We start from the raw sequence: 27,141 nt of genomic DNA on the forward strand, positions 1-27,141 counted from the left end.
GTGCACCTCTGGAATTCCCAAAAAACCCCTCCTTGTTCTCCATGCAATAGTACCAAAGAGCTTGAAAAGGAGAGATTACTCCTGTGGATGGAGGAATTTTCTTCCTCGTGTCTCCCTGGTTCTCCCCATGAATATGGAGATGGGTTTCCTCTGGTCAGTGCCCAAAGCCAGGTGGTCCCAAGGTCCTGCTCAATCACAATATTTGAATCCAGAAATCCTCTTGAAATATTGAGGTGAGAAATATATTGTGATGTGAGAAACTCTAGATCTTGGAATTGTCGTTGAGGGAATTGTTGTTGAGGGAATTGTTGTTGAAGATATTTCATTTCTTTAGAGAGCTCTGACCTTTCTCAAATACCTTCCAAAGTCAAACTTGTTCTGAGACAAAGGATGGGCAGTGGAATTTGTCATTTGAGGATAAAAACTTGAGCTGCCTTGATGTGAAGCAATATATTCATCTGAGGTCCACAATAAATATTCATCCCTTTCAGAAGGGAGCTGTAGAGTATTAGATTAAAATATTTTTAAAACCCCCACTTTTTATTAATTCTTGAGCTGCAATTTGATTTTAATCTGTAATCTTTGAGCTCTGATTCTATCCCAATGATTAAAGCTTTTCAAGAGGATCCTGTTCTTCTTTGGGAGATGCTCAATATCAACCAAACACAATTGAAAGGCAGAAGTTGTTGAAAAGAAAATTAAATTTGCTCTATACAAATTTTCTTTACTTTTCCTCCCTCTCAATTATTTTGCTTTTATGGGGATTTTTTCCATAGCAGATTAAAGAAGGGGGGGAAGAGTTTTCTCAAAGTCAAATGCTCTGAGTGACTGCTTAAATTGCAGATTCCAATGGGGTTATACATAGAAACTTCTCATTAAACCACAGGGGTTGGAATGGTGTCTGCTGAAGGTACTGGGCACCTCTGTGGAGGGAAGTGAGAATTCCCAGTTAAGTATTGATTAAAAATAACTCTTGGTCTGTTTCAGAAACTGAGATCCATCTCAAAAGTCTTCAGTTCATAAGCAAAATTTGTTAATCCTGCAAAATACCCATAGATAATTTCTCTTTTCTTATGTTTGAGTGATGTTTGAAATATCTAATTGATTTTAAGGTAACTAAAGGGTTCCATTTTAGATTGGTATAATATTTCCCTGCCTCAGATCAAATGTGAGCTTCCTTCTTATAAAGAGTTCCATTAAAAAGGTTGAATTCCCTAAATTCTTGTTGACCCAATTAAAAAAGTGGGAGACTATCGACTTCCTTTACCATTCTCAAAAAAAGGGGATTTGGGGCGTGGAATGATAGATAGATGATCCCAAACATCACATGGTCATTCAATTATTATTTTATATTAATTTTTGAGTGTTCCTATTTGGGTTATATTGATTTCCACTGGAGCAGAAGGGAGGAAAACATTGGGAATAACACTGGGGAATTTTGGGTTCGGTCATAAACAATGTCATGGTCACAGAAGGTTTTTGAAGGTGCCACCACAACCCATTAGCACCAAGAAAAATGTGCCCTTCCCACTTGTATAATTTTAAGCTCTAATTTGAGTATTTGTTATCCCAGGAACATTGGGGATGCAGGTTGAGGAGATTTTGAGGGTTGTTCAGGGAATTTTAGGATCTGCTGTACAATGTAGGGGAAGCTGCAGTTTGGGACCTCTTTGGAAGAAACTCTTCCTTTTGGGAGCCACTGGGTTTTGACCTTCACATTTTTGATCCTTCATCTTCTCCACTCTTTTCCTCCTAATGCCAAGTGTTTCATCCCAATGGAAGGGCAGGGCCCTGCTGATGGAGGAATTGTTCCCTAAAAGGCTGAACCAATTAATTTTCATAACAACTTCTTTGTCTTCAAAGTCAGAGGCCCGTGCTGGAGCCCTGTCACTGCAGAGTGGGGGTGACAGTGACATTATTGTCACATCTTGACGTTTTGCCTCAGAGCAGGAGGGATCAGTGTTGTCTGCCTGGAAAAACATCCAAGAAAAAGGAATGCCCTATTGAAAAACAGAGCATTGAGCAGTTAAATTCCATATTCCTGTTTGCTGGGCTCCTTGAAAGCCAGCAGAAAGATGGATAGAGGAGGGAAAAATTGTAAAGTTCCTTGGGGAGAGAGCCCAGAAGAATTGTGAGCCCTTCCAGAAAGTTTTGGTGTTCCAGAGTTACCTCTCAAGGCAAAACTCCTTGGGAGAAAAGTCTCCTTGGCAGCAAGTTTAACCTGGATTCCTCTGCAAGCAGCAGTTAATTAGCTCCAGCTAATTGTCCTTCAAGGGCCTATTTTTTCCAAGGGGAGGTTTGTGGTAGGGAAGAACTGGGAACATAAAACGTGGGCAGGTTTGTGAGGCTTTATGCAAATCCCATGGAATGTTTTTGCTCGTCTTTTTTTAGCTCCCATCTCCTTTTCAGAGCTCACTGCCAGCTGGGAAAAGGCCTTGGGATGCCTCCTGTGGATCAAATGGATCAGGATGACCAAGGGCAGCTTGGGCAGGATTGGTGTAGTGGGAGGTGGAAGGGGTTGGAACCAGATGGGCTTTGAGGTGCCTTCCAACCCAAACCATTTTAGGACTGTAAATGCCTACAAAATTAGTGGCACTGGGGTTTTTCTCCCCGTTTCCATGCTGGAGCACATCCCTGGAGTCACAGAGCTCAGGGCATGGCTGAGAGGATGTTAGGCAGAAGTTACAGGCTTGAAATATCTTTCCATGTATCCATCTGTCCTCCAGGCCTGGAGGAGCTGAGCTATTTATTGAGTTTATTCTTATTTTAGAGGAGTTTTCCTGCTTTTTGTCAGCTTGGGGTTGGCAGTTCCCTTTAATGTCCATCCTTGGTGTTCCCTCTCTTAAATCAGCAATTGCAGACACGTCATCTGTGAGACCAAGACTTTAATTGTAGGCTATGATTTTAATTATAGGATTGTGCAGACTATAATATGAATTATAATATTCTACTCCTTGAATGTATTCAAATGACTTAATGAATTAATTAACTAATGGATATTATAGTTGCCTCCTAAAAAGGGAAGGAGAGAGGCAAATTTGCTTCATGCTCTGAGGAAATGGGAGTCTAGAAGACTCCCAGTGTCCCAGTGCCAGGGGCCCAGCCACGGTGGCATTTAGGGCATGAAGGAGATGCCCAAATCATCAGGATTATCTCAGTGTAGGTTGCTTCCAGATGGAGCCACTCCAGCAGCTTCCATAAATCCAGGAGGACACAGGAGGGTGGCTTCTGCTGCAGCTGGTGGTGCCAAGTGGGGCGAGGTTCAGTGACCCCCTTTGCTCAGGGCACACCAATCCCTCCTGCTGGGCTCTTCCCAACCCAGGAACTCCTGGCATTGATCCTGTGCAATTATTGGACCCTTACCAAGGCTGGAGAGGTTCCTCTCTAGCTGGTGGCACCTTTCCATGGCAGCGCTGTGGCACAGCCACACCACTGAGGTGTCCCTTGCCACCCAGCTGGGACAGCTGGCACTGCCTGGCTGTGCCCAGCCAAGCACAGCCCCCAGAGGCACTGTCCCAATGCTCCCACCACATTCCCAGCTGGCTCCCAGTGCCCATCTCCTGTGGCAGCAGGGCTTGGGATTGATCCCCAGCTGAAGCCTTGGTGCCTTGAGAAGGCTGCCCTGGAGCAGAGACCAGACAGAGCTAAAGAATGAAGCAGGGATTTATTAAAAGGATCTCCTCCATGGATCCACCTTGGGCAGCACAAGAGCCCAGCCAGGGCTGCACTCAAGATGAACCAAAATGGTCACAAAATGGACACCTGGTCACAGGGTCTGTCACTTTGATCAGTTCTGCTCCATTTGCATCTTGGAGTTCATTGTCCAATTCCAGCTTTAGCTCATGCAGTCCCATCCTGCTTGTTTTTCTCTCTCCAGCCCACGTTGTTTGTGCTCTTGGGCCTGAGATTTGGATCATTTGTCCTTGGTCCCCAGCTGGAGCAGGAATTGTTTTGTCTCCCTGCTCTGTGCACAGAGCTCACCATCCCTCAATGTGAAGCTCAGACCCACACACTAAAGCAGCACAGAATCTGAAAAATAAAAAAACTAAAACTTGAGGCATCAGAATAACCAACAAACCTTAAAATACTTCACTGCCTGACTTGGCCATGCTGTGTATTTGTATTTTAAGCAGGACAAAGAGTTTGTTAGGGTGAGGAGATGACAACTTTGCCTCCTGCTGCCATTTTCTTCCAATCCAAAACACCCATGGAAGGAGCTTGGGGAAGAGTTAAAGCAAATGGATCCACTTTGGGCAGCACAAGAGCCCAGCCAGGGCTGTACCCAAGGTGAACCAAAATGGACACCTGGTCACGGGGTCTCTCATTTTAATAAGTTCTGCTCTATTTGCATATTGGAGTTAATAGTCCAATTCCAGCTTCAGGTTATGAAGTCCCATCCTTCTCATTTTTCTCTCTTCACCATTGTTTATACTTTTTGGCCTGGAGCTTGTAACAGTTGTCCTTGGTCTCAAGTTGGAAAAGGATTGTTTTGTCTAACTACCCTGTGAAGAGAACTTGCTAACACTCCATATGAAGCTCAGAGTTACACACTAAAGCAGCACAGAATCTGAAAAATATGAAAGCTACGACTTAAGGCATCAGCCTGGACTCTGGTGCCTTCACGCTGTTGCTCCAAGCTCTCTGCAGGTAGAGGTTGTTCTGACTGCACTTCTCCCGTGTTTTATTTCCCATCCCAGCTGAATGGCAGCCCTGGGGGAATGTCTGGATACTCACAGCCAAAATCAGCTGCTTTTCCCAGAGCTTGAGGGGACAGGGACCTTTATTGAGTGTATGATACCTTTCCATGTCCTTGCAGCCCCAGGGCCCTTCATCTTTCTGGAGCTGTGTTTTAATGAAGAGCTTCATTAACAGTTGGACTCAGAGATCTGAGAGCTCTATTCCAACCTGAATGATTCTGTTCAAACCTTTTGTTTCAGTCCCCTTTCCTAGTTCTCTTTTTCAGTCCCTGAGATGTCCTTTTTTTCACCTTACACCCCCTCTCTCACTCCATTTATTCATAAAAGAGCATCCCAGGAGTTCATTGACTTAATTTTGCTGCAGAGGATGGTTATGAATATTTTCCCTTTTATATACCTATGGAAATGAAACTACAAAGATATCTAAGGAAAAGAAATAAAGGGTAAGAGGAGAGAGAGTAAAGATCCCACCATCCAGAAATGAGACTTGGTTGTTGCAATTTTGATGTGTGTGGGTCCAAGTGATGGTCACAGTCTTGATCCAGTGAGGATGAGGAAACACTGAGGCTGGATTGGCCCTTCAGCTCTGTAAAAGGGAGCAGAAACCAGCTTATTTTCATGGAAATTCATGTTTTGGTGTGATGGAAAACCTTGGGAAAGCTTTGCCTGCAGATGCTGCCTCTGCAGGGCTCTGTCCAGCCTGCTGGGTTGGACATCCAGCCAGCCCTGGGGCTGTGTGGCTAAAACAGCCCTGGGTGTTAGGGAAGGATGGTTTTATTTTGTTTAGAAATGCAGCTGAGATAGATTTTAACCCCTGCCAGAAGGGAAATGGGCAGAGTTAGGGTTCCAAAATGGGAGCTGCCAGTTAAAGAGGATGATTTAGTGAGGATCTGACTTGGTGCTGGGCTGGAAAACTTTGGCTGAAACAATCCACCAAGGCATGGAAAGTCATTTTTCCTCCAAGAGACAGAATTTGCTGGCTTTGCAGCACCATGGAGCTGTGCTGAGGGGCTCCATCCCCCTCTGTGTCCCTTGTTCCCTGAATTAGGGACCATCTGGGAAGCAGCTTTTGCCTTGGCTATCCATGGTGCCAGACTGGGGAGAAATCCTGTGGGATGTGCAAAAAGCTGGCAAAAAGCTCCTCAGGGCTATAAAAAGAGGTTGCAGTCATTTCTTTTAAGCTGTGTAAATAATTAAAACCCTTCTCCTCTCTGGTGAGGGCTGTGTGGAAACAACAACTGATCATCAATACCTGCTCAGTTTGTGTGAGCTGGAACATTTAATATTCAGAAAAACTGAGATTTTAGGTGGCATTACTTGGCCTCTAATTTGGAGAAGCTTTTTCTCTTCCTGCTGGAGAGTTTTGCTTTTCCCAGCATTCAGCCTTAAATGATTTGTCATTCCATCCTGAAGCCACTGCTAGTTTGTATCCACCTCTGTCACATTTTCCTGATTGCTGGAATAAATAGGGCTGGAATTAGAAAACATCTCAGAAATCATTTGAAAATGTGAGAGCCCAGCAAGAGAGCACGCAGGGTGATGTCCCTAAGTGAAGGTAAATGCTAAATATGACTTTGTTTATTGAGGGGGACTTGCTGTTTGTTTGCAGACTTGAATTATTCACACAGAGACCACACCAGGCAGACTTGGTGGCTGCTTCCCTCTGGAGAAAGAGCACTGGGAATGCTCTGTCACCCACCAGGGATATGTGAATGACCTTTTGAAAGCCAGGTTGTTTTATTTAGGTAATAATCTCTGTGCTCTCCCCTTGCTCAGCTGACCTTTGGATGTGATAATGGGCTGGGGCATGGCAGATGGTGTGGAAAAGTCAGGGCCTCTGAAGGGGGCTGCTCTCCCAACAGCTGCCTGCATTTCTTTATGGAACTGGGGCTGTCCTCTTTGTTTTATGGAATTAGAGCTGTCCTGAGGAAGCAAAACTGCAGCAGAAATAAATCATCCTTAGGATAACAAATTCCAGGGGGAGCAGAAATGCAATGTGGACGCCTCCATGTGCATGGCCATTCCAGCTGCACGTGGTGGGAGCACCTGATGGTCTGGGCCTTGGAAATATCAACCATTCCTGTGGCATGGATGGGAATCCTTCTCTCAGGAGCTGCTGGGAATACTCTGCTAATCCCAGAGCTCTGTGCAGTGCTGGCTTGGTGCTTTAACCAGAAACCTTGGCCAGTTTTGGGGGGAGTAAAGGCAAAGGCAGCATTAAAACATTGCCATGCACCCCTGGTGGTGTAAATTGGTTGTCCAGCACATTTTGGAGCTGTCCTGAAGGTTTATCTAAACAGCTTTTAAGGATGACACCACTGGAAGTTGGGCTATTTCTGTCCTGCTGTTATCTGCCGACTTAAATAACAGGGAGGCACTTGAACAAAATGTGTAATCCAAATAAAACTGAGTGATACTGCTGCTACAGGGAAACAGTGATTTTGGAACTGCTGGGAACAGGTGGGAGATCATTTGTGCCTTTCCTAGAGCTGCAGTTCTGTGTTAGTCCAGTTCTGCTTGGCTCTGCCTCAGCAGCTCCAACAAGTTCAGACCTCACTCTTATATCCAAGAGTTTGTAAGGGGAAGGGAAGAAGGAGATGTAGAGCCAGTGAGAGATGAAGGGCAAGTATGTTGCTGGTGCTGGTACCCAGGGAAGGCCTGGCAGGAGAAGATTTGGGCCCCAGAGGGAGGCACCAGGGTAGGAGGTGGTACAGTATTGTCTCCCTGATTCCAAATTATCTTGGCAAAGGCATTGCCAGGTAAAGAAGTTTCTTCCCATTGACCCAAAAAACTTCCCAGGCCAGGATTTATGGGAGTAGCTCCAAGGTTTGGGACTGCTGGTTGTTTTAACTCAGGGAGAGGGGAAGGAGCAGAGGGTGGAGGTTCCTATTTCAAAATGAGTGAATATTCGTTGTTGTCCCTGCCAACATCGGTGAGTGTGGTACCCAGAAACTGCCCACCAAATTCAGCTGACCCCAGGACAGAAATTGTGTCACACTGGGAGATGAAATACAATCACCCAACTGTGAAATGGAAGAATTTAATCCCACTTTAAGTGAAAAACACAGTGTAGCCTTAACTCCAAAGCTGCTGCAGACCTCCATCTCACCAAAACAGCTGAGCCACCCTTTTCCATCTTCTTTGTAGAAAAGAATCACTTTTCCTGAGGGCTCAGATTGCTGTCCATACACAGATTCCAGTGTAAATGCAGTCCCTGTTCCACTCAGGATTTCTACCCCATCTCAGCCTTACCTGGGGAGCCCCTTCCAGGGCCTAAAGGGGCTCCAGGAGAGCTGGAGAGGGACTGGGGACAAGGGATGGAGGGACAGGATACAGGGAATGGCTTCCAGTGACAGAGGGGAAATTTAGCTGGGATATTGGGAAGGAATTGTTCCCTGGCAGGGTGGGCAGGCCCTGGCACATGGTGCCCAGAGCAGCTGGGGCTGCCCCTGCATCCCTGGCAGTGCCCAAGGCCAGGCTGGAGCAGCCTGGGACAGTGGAAGGTGTCCCTGCCCATGGCAGGGGTGGCACTGGATGATCCTTAATATCCCTTCCATTCCAAACCATTCTGGGATTCTAGGAAAGTATTCCAGGACAGGTCCATGCCTTTCCTGCTCCCAGCTGTGGGACCCACAGGATGATGCTGCTGTTGTTGGCATCACCAGGAAGGTGCCAGCCTCCCATGACAGTAATATATACCATAACACTGAGTAATGGAGGTTTATTTATGTTATTATTATGTTATTTTGTTACTATTACTATTATTACTATTATGACTATTATTATTACTATTAGTACTATTATTATTTTTTTCTCTCGTGCTTGTTTGCAGCACCTGAGACAAGCACATGAGAATGCCAGACAACTTGGAATGCCAGAATGGTTTAGGTTGGAAAGGACCTTAAAGCCCATCCATTTCCATGGGCTAGGACACCTTCCACTGCTCCCAGGTTGCTCCAAGTCCATCCAGCCTGGCCTTGGAGCAGATTTAGGGCATCCCAAACCCCACACTAGACATTGCACTTGGTTTTCCTGGCTTTGCTCTGCTCCACTTACATTGATTTGCCCTCAGTTGCATTTGCTCCATTTTCTCAGTGTCTCACTGAATGCTCCATGAAATGATTTGAGAAGTGCTGGGCTCTAAATCTTTAAATCATCTGAAAAAAAAAAAAAAGAAGTGAAGAAAAAAGAAAGGAAAGGCAGTTGTCATGATTTAGCTGATCCCACAGTTTCTGCAGACATATAACAAGATGAAACATCAGAAATATAGATAAGATGACATTGTGAATATGTGTGAGATCTCAGTGCCTGTAAACCTTGAAAGAGGAGATGAAAGCCTCATCTGGCCCATTATGTTGGACATTAATGTAAAACTGCCCGGAGGTTTTTAATGGGGCTTTTGTTATTAAATTTCTGCTGCGAGTTAAAAGCCCCTCATTCGTGGCTGTATTTAAAATTCATTTTAGTGCTGGCAGTGAGGTGTTCCTGGCTCTGTCTGCTCAGCAAAGCAGCACAGGGAGATGTGTTTGAGCCCTGTCTTTGCTGTCTCCTGGTTTCCTGTCATTTCCTGTACAATTGTTGAGTTGCTCTGTAGAAAACATCAAATAACATCATTTATTGATCACAGAGCGAGGGATTAGAGTGATACCATGAGCATCAAAGTGTGCCATTGGAATCTGCTCAGCTGTTGATGATCTGTGTTAAACAACTCTGCCATACCTCCCCCAAGCTCTTCAGAGCTCCAGGTCCTGATCTGAGTCTGTCACAGACAGGTAGAGAAATTATCAAAGAAAAGCCTCATAAAATTAAGCTGAATTAATAGCTGGCCTGACACTTCTAAGTGCAGCTAAGTAGTCTGCAAGCTCCCATGTAAAAACAATCTGGGGAATGAGAGCTTGTTAACACAACAATCTATTCCTAGGGTGTAAAATAAGTGCATCTGTATAAACAATGAGATCTGTCTCATAAGAATCAGTAGAGAAAATATGTAAACTAAGCAGAAATACAGAAGTTTGATAGATATGCAAAATACCATGTACCAGCCAATGTGGATGTATTATCAACAAATAAGATTTGACACAGAGCCTTCTGATAATCCTATAAAACATAACCTACACAACAACGATCTGGCTTTTCCTTCATGAAGGTAATGCAGTCTTGGCTAACTTATTACAACATTAGTCTGGGATTAAACCTCAGAGCTGGGTGCATTTCCATCCCAAGATGCTTCCTTAGCAAGGTGCATTCCTCACACAGGGATCCTTATTCCTTCAGCCCTTTGGAGGCTGCCCCTGTGCAGGAGTGGTCTCATTCCTCTTGGAGGGCAGCATGGAATTCCCATGGCTCAGAACTCCTTGAGGAGCCCCAAATGGGAGCAGGGCTGGCAGCAGCCCAGGCCAGGGCTGGGACTCTTGGAACACAGAGGGAAATTGCCAGGGAGTCCCTGCAGATGCTGGCTTGGCACAAAACTGAAAGCCTCCACTTTGAAACATCAGCTGTGCCCTTAAATTCCCCCACTTCCAGCTTCCCAGTCATTTCCTCCACTGCCTGCAGTTCAGCTTTGAAAGCTGTTTTACCAACCCCACTGCTCCAAATCAGCTGTTTTAATAAGGATGCAGGAGCTGAGTTGTCATATTTTGCATCTGGGTCAGATTCAGACATGAAAATATTTAAGAGTTGAGCAAGTGCTTAGTGAGGACGTGACCTCCTGCTTGGAAAAACAGCAGATCCAGGAGAAAATGCTGCTCCAAGGCTTTTGCTCCCTGCTGCTCACACGTGCCCTTGCTAAGTATTGAAGCTGACATTTAAAGCTAAAAGGATTTGCTCTCATGTTTTATGGTTGCAAAGGGTAAAGTCCTGCAGGAGTGAGCCTTGCACCGGTCACAGACCACACTCAGCACTTCCCAAAGTCCTCTGAGAATTAAATAGATTCATATTAAATATGAAAATTAAATAAGAAAATGAAATAGATGATATTTAGCTGGTTTTAGTTGGTTTTAGCTGATTTTTCTTGCAACCAGCTAAAACTCTGGTCATTTGAACTTCCTTTCACTGAGTTTGGGAAATGCAGCAGCAAAATGAAGAATATCTCCTCCTGTTTTCTGTTTGTGTTTCAACCTCTCCATTGTTTCCCAGGCAGGCAGGTTTTTATCAGTGCCTTGTTATCCAACTCCTTGGAAATGGAGAAACCACTCAGACTTCTCAGGAGAGCCAGGAGAGGGTAAAGGCTGGGAACAAGTAGTGCTGTACCTTCCCTTTCCTGGTGGGTTGCTGATGGTTTGAGGTGGGAGTCTCTCCACTCAAGTGTCCTTTTATGTGAATCTCTTTGCATGGCTTCAAGCATTTTGCAACATCGTTTTAAACACAGCTGGGGGGAAGAAATTCAAATATTTGTTTGACCTGCAGCATCTCCTGTGCTGTTATACAGAGGAGGGGAGCATAAGAGAGCTGAGCTTGGGGGCTGCCAGGGGCTGCATTGCTCAAAACCTCAACAGGAGCTGCTCCAGGGAATTCTCCTTTTGAGTCAGTGAGGGTTGGATGGCACAGTCTGGCTTGGAAATGAAAATAATTGCAAACAACTCAGCTGTTTGAAAGTTTTCCTAATTTTCCCCAAGTTTCAGTGGATGGCATTGCTTAGAAACAGAAAATTTCTAGCAGAGGGCATCACTCCTGCTGCAGGGGCTCAGGAGAGGCTGATCTGTGTCACCCCTTTGGAGAAGGCCCAACAGGGATGCCAAAGGATTTGTAAATGGCATTGAAAGTGTCTCTAGAAAAAAAAAAAAAAAAGACTCAATCATATTTTATTATGGCCTTCTAAAAACTCTGCAGGGCTTGGAATAGATAATAGTCCCAGCAGTATCTTTCTCCCACTTCCAGTGTTCTTGTTGGGAAGAATCCTACTGTCATGTTGGACTTGAATTGATGTTTTCAAAGTGATAATTTTCAATCAGCTTGATCATTTGCCTGAAGTCCTTCAATTAAAAAAACCATTCACTGTTAAAAAATGAAATTATCCAGGACCACTTTCATGATACATCCAAAAGCATCCAGCCTGCTCTTTCCTCAGAAACCCATCTTTACAGTTCTTTGTACACACAACTTCAATCCTTGTGCCAATACTCATTTAAAATTATGAACTCCACCTGAGAAGGTCCTAAATTAGTGCTTGTTGCCCCATTCCCACATTGCAAAGCTCCAGTGTTGAGGGATGAGAATCCAGAGTGACTTGGGGTGATTTGGGGGAGTCAGGATCAGAGCTGTGAATGAGGAGTTGGGATTTTGCTGCCTCCAAAACTGAATAATCCAGAGAACAGCTCAACTTCAGCAAGTGGGATCAACCTCTTTAAACTGGGGTGATTGGGGGAATCAGGATCAGAGCTGTGAATAAGGAGCTGAGGTTTTGCTCTCTCCAAAACTGAATAATCCAGAAAACAGCTCAACTTCAGCAAGTGGGATCAACCTCTTCAATTTGGGGTGATTGGGGGAGTCAGGATCAGACTTATGAATGAGGAGCTCAGGTTTTGCTGCCTCCAAAACTGAATAATGCAGAAAATAGCTCAGTTTCCAGAAGTGGGACCCTTCCCAGTGAGTCTGGGCATTATCATTTGTGTGCCATCTCTTTATTTGATAAGGTGCAGCCTTATCTGGCTCTGCCCTTAGAAAAGCCCAGTGCCCATTAGTGATATTTATTTGTCTAATAAAACACAACATTGCCAGCTTGGACCTGTTCATTTGTATTTTACACTTCTGCTCTTTACTCTCAGTTTCTATGGGAACCTGGGCTGTTACAGCAGTGGGGAAGAAAGAGATGAGGAGAAGTCTTGGAAAACACAACTCTGTTTCTCCTCTGAATTGGCAGGCACAAACACTCAGCTTAGATCCAAATAAACTGGGAAAGGAGCAATCAAGACAGGAGAGTTGATAATCATCAAGTCCCTCCTTGCTGAAACATTTTCTACTTGGAAAATCCAGGTGTGATGCTGAAAAGCTGGGATTGAGGAGGAGATAACAGGTTGTAGTGCTTGACTTTATGGCTATTTTAGTGCAGAATGCTCCAGTGCAACTGAAAATTTTATCAAAGCCCTCTCTTTTTGGTGTAATTAATTACAGCTGATGAGGTGGAAATGTGGTTCATGTACAGTTCTGTGCATGAGAAACACACTGCAGGTCACCCATTCCAGGGGATCCTTCAGGATCTGCTGCTTCTCTCAGTGGTTAATGCAGATGAGCTGAAATAATGAGCAGGAAATAATTAGGAAAATCCCCTTAAGGACATCGCTTGCAGCACCATGATGTGAATTCTGGAGAAGATGCTGGGCTCAATGATCTGACAAGTCTTTTCCAACATAAGTGATTCTGTGTTTGCACTTCAGCCTGACTGGGAAGGATGTGAGTGCAATGCTCTGAATGCAGAGTGTCAACAAGGTAAAGATGAATTTTACATCTTCCAAGAGGTCTGTGTTTAAAATCCAGCAGATTTGGTGGGGATATAAACAGCAAAAAGGCTTTTGAAAGAGTTGGCCCAGAGCACCTGGGGCTGCCCCTGGATCCCTGGCAGTGCCCAAGGCCAGGCTGGACAGGGTTGGAGCAACTTGGGACAGTGGAAGGTGTCCCTGTCCATGGCAGGGGTGGCACTGGGTGGGTTTTAAAGTGTCTTCCAAACCATTCCATGATTCTGGGATTTCAGCAGAGTCACTTGCTCAATAGCATCAGAGCCTCTGATGTTGGAGGCTCCTTTTTCCACAGCCCTTGGGCTGAAATTGGCTCATCCTCCCATCCCTGAATCCAGGGGAGGGGTTTGGAGCCCTGGCAGCTTTGGAAATACCACAGCTGAAGCCTCAAAATCCACTCTGCTTAAAAATAAACAGAGAACCACATGTTTTGTGCCTTAATAAGCTAAAACATTGGCACCTACTTAAAAAGCCAGTTTTGATTTAGTCCTGAGGGATGCAGACACTCCTAATCCCCATGTATAGCTTACAAAGGAGCTTTGCCCCCCCTGCCTTGCCTGGTGTTAATCAGGCTGAGGTGCCTGACAGGAAAATCTCACAGAATTATGTTTGTTTGGCACAGAGCTGAGTTCAGGCCTCTCCTGATTCATTTTCAGTCAAAGGGAAGCTCATCTGAAAGCTCCACTGCTAATTCCAGGAAAGGAAGGAGGCATTAAGGCTCTCCTGGGAGTTTCAAGTGACAGCAGAGCCATTAGCAGAGGGGAAGTGCAGGAAGATGATCTTTATCAGAAACTACATATTTGGCTGTAGAGCTCAACCCCAGGAATCACTGTTTACCCCTTGGTTAAGGATTGTTTTATTACATTTAAAAAGAAATGTTTCTGGGTCTCTCATCCTCTCAGTGAGCAGCAGGTCGAGTTTGGGTGTTCACTAAAGATGCTGAGAGAGTAAAACCTACTTGTGAAGGAAGAGATAATCCCCTTTGGAAATAGAAATGGGTTTTTGGAAGGGTTTTGTGTAGACTGGAGAAGTCTAAACTAAGGTTTTGTTTAAACTGGAGAAGTCACTGGAGAAGTGAAGGCCTTTATAAAGAGTCTCCATTTTTCTTGGGGAATCCCTTCAGGCACTGGAAAGCCACAATAAGAGCTTCTCTCCAGGCTGAATAATCCAAACTGTCCCAGCCTTTCCTCCCAGCAGAGTTGCTCACCTCTCTGCTCATCCTGGTGCCTCCTCTGGACTCGCTCCAACAGCTCAAATCCTTGCTGTGATCTGGGTTTTGTCTGGAATGCTCACACAAAGGGATCATCCCCTTGGGAGGGCTGAGATTCCTGCTGGAAGAGCACAAGGAGGGTGGGTTTGCTGTGCAACATTCTGCTCCTTGTAAAACCTTTCCAGAGCTCCTGTGAACCCACCAAGCCTGCCAGAATATTCCAGAGAATATCACCACACACTTGCTCTGCTTCTTCACATGCTTCCTGTTCTCCTGAGGAGAAAAACGGGCCTTTGACCTGATCCCAGACATCCCAGAGGTGATCTGCCCCAGGGCACATCTCCAGTGTATCTTCATTTTCCACATCAGGAAAGAGATCTGAAGAGAGGAAGCAAATTAACCAAAATTCATAAAAGATCAGGTCTGACACCATCCTGCTCTCTCCCATCTTTTGGGAACAACTGGCCGAGAAGGACCCCAAGTGGGAAGAGTTTCACCTGCAGAATTGTTTCCCCTGTAAGGAGCTAACACTTTGTCTTTATAGCCTAGAACTAGACTGGAAAAGTCAGGTATTTAATGTGGAGAGGAGTTCCTAGAGCAGGGCATGTTCAGCATGATCCCAGATATTAAACACTCAGATAGTCCAAAAACCCCTGGATTTTAGTGAAATGATGTCTCCCTTTACTAAAAATGTCTTAAAAATGCTGAATTGTGGGCAATTTTCAGGCTGGAGAGTCTCAGCTTGCTCAGCCATGACTCCTGTGGTGCTGTAGTTTGTATAAAGCCAAAGTATTTTCCTGCTGCTTTCCTGGTGATCCCTGACATTCCATCCTTCTTCTAGCCCATCAGCATGGAGCTGATGCTTTCCTGTGTTTATCTTGAGGAGAATTGTCATCCCAGAGCCTGGTTTTGGCATTGGAAGTTTGGGTTATTTTTTTCTATCTCTGTTTGATTTCATCTTTATTGGGAAAGCATTGAGGTGCTTCTGCCAGGCTCTTCCCAAGGTTCTTCTGCAGCTCATTTTGGTTCCCTCTGTTTCTTTTCTGCTGCTCTGAGTGGCTGAATGCTCACAGAAACCTTTTAGGAGCCTTTAGTCATCTGAATTTTGACTCCATCAAGCAGCAGCAGCCCCAGCCTCAGGGTTACAGGTGGTGGCCTCCTGCTCTCCAGAGCAGTTCTTTGTCCATGAAAAAACCTCTCCTTTTGTCTCCTGGCAGCTTTGTCTTCAATGGCCTTTGCTGGGGAACATTCTGAGAGAACTTTTGGAAACCACCCAAAATCCGTTGAGCAGACCAACCTTAAGTGTGACCCTTTCAGGGGCCTCCATATGTCCAGTTGTGGGAGACAGCAAATCGATTTTATTCTACTCTTGGTGAGAGTTTTCACAAAGAAAGATACAGGCAATACAAGCCAGAGGTCCCCAGGTCAGCTCTGCAAGATTGTCACAGAATCCCAGGGATAACTGAGGCTGGAAAATCCCTGCCAGCCCATGGAGTGCCAGCTGTGCCCAGTGCCCACCTTGTCCCCAGCCCAGAGCACTGAGTGCCACCTGCAGCCCTTGCTGGGACACCTGCAGGGCTGGGCACTGCAAAGCTCCCTGGGCAGCCCCTGCCAAGGCCTGGAATTGAATTCTAAAATTGAATGATAGAACTGGGATTATGAGTGTGGAGTTTGAATAGAAGTGTGTGATATCACATGGTGGGAAACTTAAGAGTTTGAGATTTTTAGAATACAGTAATATATATAAACAAGATGGAGGTTTCAGGGCAGGGGCTGGTCCTTCTTCTTCACCTTCTTCTCCATGGGTTTGGGTGGTTTTGTGTAATTGGATAAAAAAGTCCACGTTGCAGGCCATGGGTGGTTGGTTATTGAGTCAAAAGTAAAAATAATTCAGGTGTCATTTCTTAATTGGACAGTTTATCCTTAAAAGGCCTTGTAGAGAGAGAGATGGAGCTCCATTTTTAGTTTGTTAGAGTGAAGTGCTGTAGAACTCAGGGTTTGTGAGACTGTAACTGAGATAATTCACCCTTTGCATGCAGAAATTGCTGCTGCTGTCCAAGCTGAGCCTCCCCTGGCCCAGCTTGAGGCCCTTGGCCCTTGTCCTGTCCCTGTTCCCTGGCAGCACAGCCCGGCCCCCCCTGGCTGTCCCCTCCTGGCAGGGAGTTGTGCAGAGCCACAAGGGCCCCCTGAGCCTCCTTTGCTCCAGGCTCAGCCCCTGCCCAGCTCCCTCAGCCCCTCCTGGGGCTCCAGCCCCTGCCCTGGACACGCTCCAGCCCCTCCAGGGCTCTCTGGCCAGGAGGGCCCAGAGCTGGACACAGCCCTCAGGTCCCTCAGCAGGGCCAGCCCAGGGGACAGGCCCTGCCCTGGGCCTGTGGCCACCCCATGGCTGGCACAGCCAGGGGCCATTGGCCTCGTGCCCCCTGGGCACCCCTGGGCTCCTGTCCAGCCCTGGCACAGCCCCCAGGGCCTTTCCCCAGGGGCCCTTTCCAGCCCCTCTGCCCAGCCTGGAGCTGCAGGGCCTGGGCTGAGCCAGGGCAGGACCCAGCCCTTGGCCTTGCTGAACCTCAGCCCATGGATCCAGCCTGTCCTGAGCCCTCTGCAGATCCCTCCAGCACAGCACACTCCAGCCAGAAATATTTTTAAAAGTTTTGTTGTCTCCTGAGGAAGCAGTGAGGGTGTAAATCTCCAGCTCTATGCAGGTGTGTGGAATTCCAGTATATCTGTGCTACCTACAGAAAAATTATGTCAGGAAATTAGGGGAGGGCACTGGGAGGGGAGGCATGGCTGTGGGGACAAAACTGTGATGAAAATAATTAGGATGTTTTGAAAAAAACCATCCTGCTAATTATCCTGCTCCATAAAAGCAGCACAGAAACCAAATGAGGGTGTGGAGGAGCACACAAATGTCCCCAAAGGCTGGACCTTCCTAGGGCTGTTTAAGGGTGTGCAGCAATGGGCTGGAGGATCGTCCTTGGAAACGTGGGATATTCCTGCCCTCCAGTGGAAGTATGGGAAAGTGCTGGAGAAGGGATGGGAACCTTCAAAGGGATGCTGAGAAACCCTCAGGTTTCTTGCTTTTGATCCTCTGTCCTCTGAGCTGCCCCTGGTGTTGTGTACCAGAGCCCTTGGTCCCCTCTGTGTTCCCCACCCCAGAGCTGCTGCTGTGCCCATGCTGGTTTTAGCATTGGAAATTTGGGTTATTTTTTTTCTATCTCTGTTTGATTTCATCTTTATTGGGAAAGCACTGAGGTGCTTCTGCCAGGCTCTTCCCAAGGTCCTTCTGCAGCTCATTTTGGTTCCCTCAGTTTCTTTTCTGCTGCTCGGAGTGGCTGAATGTTCACAGAAACCTTTTAGGAGCCTTTATTCATCTGAATTTTGACTCCATGAAGCAGCAGCAGCCCCAGCCTCAGGGTTATAGGTGGCTCCTTGCTTTTGATCCTCTGTCCTCTGAGCTGACCCTGGTGTTGTGTACCAGAGCCCTTGGTCCCCTCTGTGTCCCCACCCCAGAGCTGCTGCTGTGCCTGTGTCCCATTGAATTTTCCAGGGCTGGGGTGAGATTCCAGTGTTGGGAACATGGCTTGGAGGGGTTTTGGGGGAGCTCTCACCCTTGCAAGTTCAGTTCCTGGGCTGGCACAAGCCTTTCTCCAAACTCAGCAGAGTGTGTGGGAGGTGTTTTAGGAAATGTTGTGCTCCATCAGAAAAGCAGGAATGATGTTGAACTGCTGGGATGGGCAGGATTTGGTGGCTGGATTCCCCAAATGAGCCAGCTTGAATCCCTTTCCCAGCCAAGGAGTTACCTGAGGTAAAAAACCCCTGGGAGTTCAGGTGGTTTGTCTGGGTCCTTGTTTTCCCAATCTCTTCCTGATTAGCACAGGATAATTAATAATCCAATGTTGTCAGAGCACTTGGGAGTTTCTCCTGTGGAGAATTTCAGCACAGCAGCAGCAGAGCAGTGAGAAATCTGTTTCTGCCTGGCTGCCACGTGTTAAAGAAATAAATAAATGCCTGATAAGAACTTCCTTTTATCTGGTCAAGACAAGCTGTAAGATTGAGCAGCTCCTGTCTCACCATGTCAGACACAAACAGCTTCCAGGGCATGCTGGGAAACACAGCTCTGGGTTTTAGTGCTCTCAGACACTACAAGGAGGGGCTCTTGAGTTTCCCAGTTTATCCCAGTTCTGTGCAGATCTGCTGGAAGTCCCTTAGTGCATCCAGCTGGGTCCTGTCTCTGCCCGTGCCCTCCAGCAGATATCCAGAAGGGGGAGAAGAGCAAAGAGGTGATTATTGATTTATTAATTGGCAGCCTCTGCTCTCCAGTGATTTGGGACTCGGGCACTTCCTGCTGTTGATGCATTTGAGCATTCCTTGGTGGGTTTCTCTTCCCTGAGTCTGCACAGCTGCTCTCCATGGCACAGCCTGACCTTTTCAACTTTGACCATCTCCTGCCACTTGTCTTTTCCCCTAGCACAGAATCCCCTCCAGATCTGTGCTCCTCACCATCACTTTCCAGTACCTGTTCCAACTTCACTCCTAAGCTTTTGAGGTGAGGGCAGTAAAGGTGGATGAAGCACCATCACCACCTCCTTATGCAGGATTTTTTTTCCCCCTCTCTTCATTCCTACAGGATTTCAAGTGTAGGTATTACCTTGTCCCTCTGTGTCTTTAATTCCTTGCTCAGTTTTTCACCTTGGGCTTTTGTTTGCTGCTTTTGGTGATTTCATATCTTTGACCAATGCTGTCACTTCACTTCTTCTCCTTGTTTTTCTAGTTTATCCCTAAAAATGTTCCACAGGAAGCATCTGAGCAGTGCTGGCTTCCCTCCATTAGGAAAATGAGCCATGCATTTCCCATTTTGAACTTTTTTTTTAATTTTAATCAATGTACAGACCTTTCTTCTTATATCCTTTCTGTAAGAGCCTTTCAAACCTCGTCAGATGCCGTTAGGAAATCCAAGCCAACTGTATCCAGCAGATCTCTCCTTCCCATGTGCCTGGGGACTCCTTCAAAGAGCTCCAGTAGGCTTGGGAAGCTCCTTGGCACTTCCCCAAAGAACTCTGATTTATCCATGTGTCAAGTGCTTCTGTTGGGACAGATGTTGGGTTTAGGGAACCAGAGGGCTCTGGATCCCATCAAAAAGCCACTTCCATCCTGGAGGTCACACAGAAGTGCTGGGGGAGGCCCATCTGGTCCCTTGGTGGGCTTGGGTCCCCTCCTGACACTTCAATGGGGTTCCCCTGGAGCTTCCCTGGGAGGGAAGATGTGCTGGGAGGCTCTCCCCAAGAGCTTCCACGTTGAGCCCAGGGGTAAAAAGTGCACTGAGCTTCTCCCACATGGCTTTGTTCTCCTTGGTGGGCTCTTTCCAGAGGGTCTCTGAAGGGTCTCTACAGCCCATGGTCAGGCTCGTGCTGCTGCTGTGGTCAGGAAGGGTTTATTATTTGGTTTGAAGCCTTTTGAAGTTGTTATTTGCCTTTTTTTGTTCTGTCTTATGGCGTTTTTCCTTTCAACTGGACATGGTTTGGTTCTTTTTTCTTTCCTCTTTCCTGATTTGTTTGAAATTACTTCATATTTGAAGGGTGCTCTTGCTTTTAATATCCTGGCTCCTGCTGCCACTCAGCCACTCCAAATTCCTGCTGGCCTCTCCTAGAACCATGCTGAGTGTGTTGGCTGTGTCCAAATCCTCATGTGCCACTGCTGAGATTTCATTCTCCTCATCAGCTCCTTCAGCTGCTCTTTGAATTCCCTTTTGTGACTTTTCAAGTGGTGCTTTTGAAACCTCTCTCCAGCAGTGTTAGATCATGATTTTTCTCTTACAAGGAGGTTCTCCCAAGGGTAAGACTTTGAATTGGGCCAGGCTTATCTTTTCTTATCTATCATGTGGTTGTGGCTGCCCAATCCCTGAAAGTGTCCAAGGCCAGGTTGGACAGGGCTTGGAGCAAGTGGAAGTTGTCCCTGCCCATCACATGATGATTTTAAGGTCCTTTACAACCCAAACCAGATCACAGCCACCCTTGCCCACCCTTTGGGTGTCCAGAAGTCTCATCCTTCCTTGTTTACACTGGAATTTCCAGCTACAGTTAATTTTATAATTTGTTTTGTTAAGCTCATTTAGCACAATAAATCACTCTTTTTTAAGTACAGGCTGTTTGGTGTAGCCTTCCTGTCTCCAGCATCTTCTGGGGGTGTAATTCTGTCATCCCAGAGATAGCCCTGTGCCAAAATAACCTTCCTGAGAGCTGAGACCTTCTAATTCTCCTCTTCTTCACCCTTCAACCTTTCCTGGATGTCTGTGCATGCACAGGTTCTTTGGTTTTCCTGCTTCTCCAGATTTTCTCCAAATGGACCTTTCATTCTTCAGCCTTTTCCTGCCTTTTGCCACGTAAAGTTTGTTTGTGTGGAGGTGCTGAACTCTTCCTGCCTCTGCAGAGTCCACCTCATGTGGAGCCAAAAGGACCTGCCTGGCCCAAGCCCTTGATTTTGCTTTTCAAAGCAATGCTCACACAAAAAAGCAAAATCTCAGCAGGTAGCTCTAATTAGAAGTGGGTTTGGAGCAGGGAGATCCCAGGATGGGGTTGGTTGTGTGGAACCCAGGTTCAATGAGCTCTTCCCATATTTTCATCTGCCTGCAAGGGAAATACTAAACCCCTCTTTGTGAGGGAAAATCTGCTTCCTGCCTGCTCCCACTTTTCAATAGGATTTTGTGTGATATTCCCCTCCTTCCTGCCTTCCCCTTCCATGTCACCTCTTTTTTCCCAAGTAAATTAGGATGGAAAATGGAACCGCTTCCACCAGCAGTGGCAGCATGGCTGGAGCATTGGCCAGAGGCATAAAGATGGAGGGACAGGACACAGGGAATGGCTTCCCACTGCCAGAGGGCAGGGCTGGATGGGATATTGGGAATGAGGAATTGTTCCCTGGCAGGGTGGGCAGGCCCTGGTACAGGTGCCCAGAGAAGCCCCTGGATCCCTGGCAGTGCCCAAGATGAGGTTGGAGCAGCCTGGAAGGTGTCCCTGCCCATGACAGGGGTGGCACTGGATGGGCTTTAAGGTCCCTTCCATTCCAAACCATTCTGTGATCCCATGAAATGCCCCTCAGCAGCCCTTGGAGAAGGAACACACGTTCTCTCAAGGTAGAGCTCTGCCTCTTAGCAGCTGCCATGCTGGAATCCCTCTTGCAAGGGATTTTCTCCCAGAGCATTTGGACCATTGGGAAAAAGAGCCGAGGGCAAAACAGTGGCAGAGCTGCCTGAAACCCCTGGGACTTGAACAAATGCACAGTAAGTGGTGAACACAGCGAGTTGGACAAATAAATGTGTCTGACATCCTCAATTTATTGATCTGTTCCCCACATTCCTTAAAAGATTTAAGAAGAGAAAGCTGCAACCAAGTTGCCATGGTGACCTTTCCCATGCAGGTCCTGCCTGGAGGCTGGAGGTAAAAGGGCTCCTTGGAGCTCAGCTGAGCCATTTTTGGGGTTCTTGGGATCTAATTAGCACTTTGCAATTAGCTGGGGAGATTCCATCTTCCACAACTGTGATTTGAGCAATTTCAAGGCGTCATCAGGCTGAGCTTTCCTTGAGATCATGTCTGGCCTTCCAAGGGTGGAACTGAGGCTCTTTCCCAATGAAGCCCAACAATTTTCCCTAAAATACCTTTGGTGTTGCTCAATGGTACCTTAGAATCCAGTTTGGGATTTATTGCCCTTGCAGCATTCATTTGGAATTTTAATGTAAAATTCTTGTTTTCCTCAGTATCCACAGCAGCCTGGGTTCCCCTTGGTGATTTCCAAAAGAAAAAAAATCCCCAAGGGATCTGTGGGTATTGCCTCTGAATTCAGTCAGAAAAGTGAAAGGAAACACACTTGGTGCCTTCTTTTCCAAAGAGATTTTATTGTTTATAGATCCAAACTGCTGAATACAAAACTAATGAGGACAAATGAGGGAATTCAGGGAATTGTCTCCTTCCTCACCAAAATACTAATTTTTTTCCCCTTCTAAATTATTCAAGGATATCAAAGATCACTGTGGGAGGTTTGTTTTCCACAGCCTTTATGTTATTCCTTTTGGAATTGGGGGAGTGGGTGTTCTCACAGAAATCTGAATCTGCTGAATCTGGGGGTTTAAACCCCAATTTGCCCCAGGAATCCATGATTTGAATATGAATTTATTTGGCTGTTGATAAATAACATTTTACTGCTTTTCCATTTTATACCAAATATTCCCAAATTCCCAAATTCCATTTTATACCAACAATTCCCAAATTATTCCTCATAAATTAAAAAAAATTCCCCCAAAATCCCTCAAAAAATCTGCAAAAGTTCCCCCAAAAATCCCCCCAAATTGCCTAAAAAAAAAAAATCCTCCAAAATTGCCTCCAAAATCCAAGAAAATTAAAAAAAATTCAAGAAAATTCCACAAAAATTCCTCAAAAATTTATTAAAAGTTATGAAAAAAAATCCCAAAAAATTTATTAAAAATTCTTTTAAAATCCAAAAAAAATCCCAAAATTTCCCCCAAAACTCCCCTGGATTTGGCTCCTGGTGGTGCTGCCAGTGACCAAGGGACAGCAAAGAGGGACAGGTGAGTGCCCAAAAAATGCCCCAAAAAGTACCCAAAAATGCCCCAAATATTTCCAAAAAATGGTAAAAATATTCCCAAAAATAGAAAAGAAATTCCCAATGGAATGAAATTGAGGTTGTGAGTGCAGCATTTGAGGTGCTGTGAGAGGTCTTCTGCTTTTCCTTAGGATTTTGTTCCCTGGGCCAGGATAGAATGTGATGTGAGGCATTTCTTTGGCCTCCAGCTAAAATCAGAGTTAAAACAAGAGACCAGGAAAAAGGGAAGGAAAAGAGAAGGAACAACCCCCATCCTTAAGCAATATCCTCTAATACTGCACAGAACAGGAAACTCCACCAGAGGAAGGAATACTCCACATCCTCCCTCCGCCCCTTTTAATTAAAATGGATTAAAATCTGGGGGGTTTAATCAGGCTATCCTGTAGGGTGTCTTGTTTGAACTATTTTGGGACATTTTGGGATGAGGAACAGTACAAATGTTGTTTTACCCAGAGTAAAATGAATGCAGCACTCCCCAGAGCAGGAGGTGGGGACAGTCCTGTTGGAAGCATGGAGCTGTTTCCTTAGGAGTTCAGGATGAACGTGTGCATCTGAAAAACAAATACACATTTCCATGGGGATCTCCCTGTGACTTCCAGGGAAAATCAGGGGTTGTGTTCCCTAAAAACCCTCGTTGTGCTCTCCTGAGAGTACCTGGGCTCTGAGCTCTACAGAGTTCCCATCAGTTGGCATTTTCTATCCTGGATTTTTTTGGCTCTTCCACCAAAATTGTAGCTTTTGCTGGCCCATCAGCATCTTGTGGATGTGTAATGGACAATTCCACAACTTGGGTGCTGGAAATGGGGAGTGGAGGGTTGGGATTTTGGGAGCTCAGACTCTTGAGGGCTGTTGTGAGCTTTAAAGGGAATGATGAACTTCTCTGTGTTACATGAGGAGAGGATCCTCTGTGAATATTTGGGGGGAAAAAGGGTGAAATTTGCATTTGAAGGGGTTTTCCCTCAGATGAGGTCCCACTGTGGGGTGGGAGGCACTGAACCCAGCAGCACAAGGTGTTTAATGAGGTATCACCAATCTCTTGGCACATTTAGGGCTTCAACAAACCTCACTTCAGAAAATCCAGACTTTTCAAAGAGCCTGGATGAGGAGAAGCACTTTCTGAGCTGCTTTGGCTGCATTTCAGTGCGTTCAGTTACAATTCTGGGTGAGATCTGTGCAACATCCAAGTCTTCAAAGCCCCATGATGCCAACAAATCTCTTTGTTTAACTACTGAACTAACCTGGGATGAGCTCAGCTTGCTGCAACAGCACAACATCATGTTTGTGGTGCTGAGCTCTCACTGAAAAATGATTTGCTTTTAAAAAGGGGAGGGGACAGATGAACCTGTGAGTTTTTTAACCCTATATATATTTAATTTCAGATCCCCTTCCCCTTCCAGAGGAAGTTAGAGATGCCATGGCTTTAATGTCTGGTTTAGCTGCCACTCAAAGCTCTCTTTCTTCAGGAAAATCTGAAGCAGGGAGTGTGCAGTTTTCTCCTGCTGTGAAAGGCTGTGAGTTCAGGTTCTGGGGCATCCAAGAGAAATCCCCAGCCCTGAAACCATGGACTTGAAAAGAAATGCAGCCCTTTTTTTTCCATGCAATGGTCTCAGCAACTGCAGCTTCAAAGCCAGTGGCACCACCAGCACATGGCTTTTACAAATCCCAAGGAAAAGGCTCTTGGTTTGGATTTTTGAAGGTGTCAGATATGGAAGACAGTGAGAGGAGCAGCTAAATCAGGAGTTAAAGCCACCTCAGAAGGATGGGCTGGAAGGAGGACACCTGACCTAAGGAATACCTGGGTTATTATTCCCATCTGTTTGCCCTGGATCCATCCACAGATCCATATTTCCACTCTTTCAGTGTGGTTTGCAATTAAAAAAAAAATAATAATTGAGAGTAGAAGATGAGTTTGGTGTTCTCCTTCTTTGTCTTCCTTGGGGCAGGGCAGCAAATCCTCATCTTGAGGTAAATCCTCTCTGAGCAGCCAGGGTCAGTGGGTGGCATCCATCCCTCCCTGGACTGCATTGGCATTATAGGGTAGCTAATCTCAGGCAGGAATTATTGATGGAGAATCCTGGAATAATTCTGGGATCTGAATTTGTGAGCAAGCTCATAAATGGCAATAACGTGACAGGGCTGGGAATGAATTCAGTGTTTTGTAATGTTTGTGATGGACAGGAAAACAGAAAACGGGCAAAGAGCTGGGCTTTTCCTTGGAATGGCAGCTTTTCCTACAAGGATCTTGTGATGGACAAGGAAACAGGCAAAAATCTGGGTTTTTCCTTGGAATGGCAGCTTTTCCTGAAAGGATCTTTGGGAAGTTCCCAGGTACATTTGTGCATCATGAGGAGATGGACATGTGGTACACAGAGGAAGGAGCACAGAGGCCTTTCCCATGATGTTTCAGGTTTTAGCTTTTATGTTTTTCAGATTCTGTGCTGCTTTAGTGTGCAGTTCTGAGCTTCACACTGAGGGATGGTGAGCTCTGTGCACAGAGCAGGGAGACAAAACAATTCCTGCTCCAGCTGGGGACCAAGGACAAATGATCCAAATCTCAGCCCAAGAGCACAAACACCGTGGGCTGGAGAGAGAAAAACAAGGATGGGACTGCATGGGCTAAAGCTGTAATTGGACAATGAACTCCAATATGCAAATGGAGCAGAACTGTTTAAAGTGAGAGACCCCATGACCAGGTGTCCATTTTGTGCCCATTTTGGTTCACCTTGGGTGCAGCCCTGGCTGGGCTCTTGTGCTGCCCAAGGTGGATCCATGGAGGCCTTTTAATAAATCCCTGCTTTATTCTTTAGCTCTGTTCTAGGTCAGCCTTCCCAAGGCATCACCCCTACATTCAGGACATTGTTATTCCCTGCTCTCACTGCCTGCTCTGCCTGAGGGGCATTTTGGGGCCAGCACCCCCTTCCAGCTAATCCATGAAACCTGGGATTGCTCACATCCTGGAGAAGTCTGGAGAGCAGGTTTGGCCTTTTCCAGCAAGGGTTGGGCTCATGCCCTGGTTGTTTTTTCCTGCTGCAAAGGTTCGTCAAGGAACACCTTCCCCCAGAAATCCTGACTCCATGGATTGATATCCAGAGACAATGCTGGATAAGAAGGGCTGGCACCTCTGAGAGGATGAATGGCACCACACCACTAAGAAATAGGGATTTGCTCTCAGTGCCTTCCAGGAATTGCTTCCAGGCATTCCCAGGCTCTGGATCCTGCTGGTTGTGTCAGTGCCCTGTGACTGTCCCTGCTCCCCTGTGTCCCCTGCCTGTGTCCCTCAAACAGGGCACAGCTGAAGCTCAGCATCTCACATGGACACAACACAAGGTGCTTTTGTTTTCACTTTCACCTCTTCCTGGATTCCCCATTGCCCCAAATCCCTGGGAGAGATGTGGTCATGAGCTTCTTGGAGCCATTGGAGTCAGCAGGGAAGGGAAGGGAAGCTGTGGCAGCCCCACCACCATTTGCTGCATCTGCTCCTCCTTCCATCACTTTCAAGGACGAAGCCTCCTGGTGACAGGAATTGCAGCCATGTCCCTGCCACTTCCCATTATTCACCTTCACTCAAATTTGACACAGCACAAATCCAATCTAGGGAGCTTTACATGATTTCAGGGTACCAGGCAGGCAGGGTGCCATGGATGGACCAGACCCAGGTGGGTCATTTCATCCCAGCTAAAATTATGGACAGTCAGATGGAGAGGTAGAATAGTCACAGAACTGAAGATTTGGGGGAATTTTTGCTTTCTTTTACACAGATTTTTTTAAGTGCCCCATCAGCTGAAGCAGCATTTAATAAGAAATAAATTGTGGCTGCCCCATCTTGGAAGTGTTCAATAAAAGGTTGGGAGAAACCTGCCTAGTGGAAGGTGGTTGGAACAACATGATCATGAAGGTCCTTTCCAAGTCAAACTACTCCATGATTCTCTGACCCTTTTAGAATCTCACTGTATCTTAAAACCATAAGGAGAGGACTAAGGCACAGAAATAAGGTTTAGTTTTGGGATGTATTTCCCTCCTCACCCCACCTGTGGATCTCAGGCTCATTTCACCTGTATCTCCTTTCAGGCTGGCTATGATCATCACCATCCAGGTGCTGCAGCTCCACTTTCCCCAGTTTTTGCAGAGATTTCATAATTTCCATCTTCAGAAATGCTTTTCCTCAGTGACGGGT

General features: G+C 46.1%; 1 protein-coding gene across 3 annotated transcripts in view; it reads left to right on the forward strand.

Moving 5' to 3' along the window:
* PRKG1 (protein kinase cGMP-dependent 1) overlaps positions 1 to 27,141 on the forward strand; it is a 383,398-nt gene that overhangs the window by 323,670 nt on the left and 32,587 nt on the right. The gene's annotated exons all lie outside the window — the stretch shown is intronic.

This window comes from Agelaius tricolor, unplaced genomic scaffold (assembly GCF_023055355.1).
Source record: "Agelaius tricolor isolate 1412-34295 unplaced genomic scaffold, bAgeTri1.0.p SCAF_13, whole genome shotgun sequence".
NCBI classification, from domain to species: domain Eukaryota; kingdom Metazoa; phylum Chordata; class Aves; order Passeriformes; family Icteridae; genus Agelaius; species Agelaius tricolor.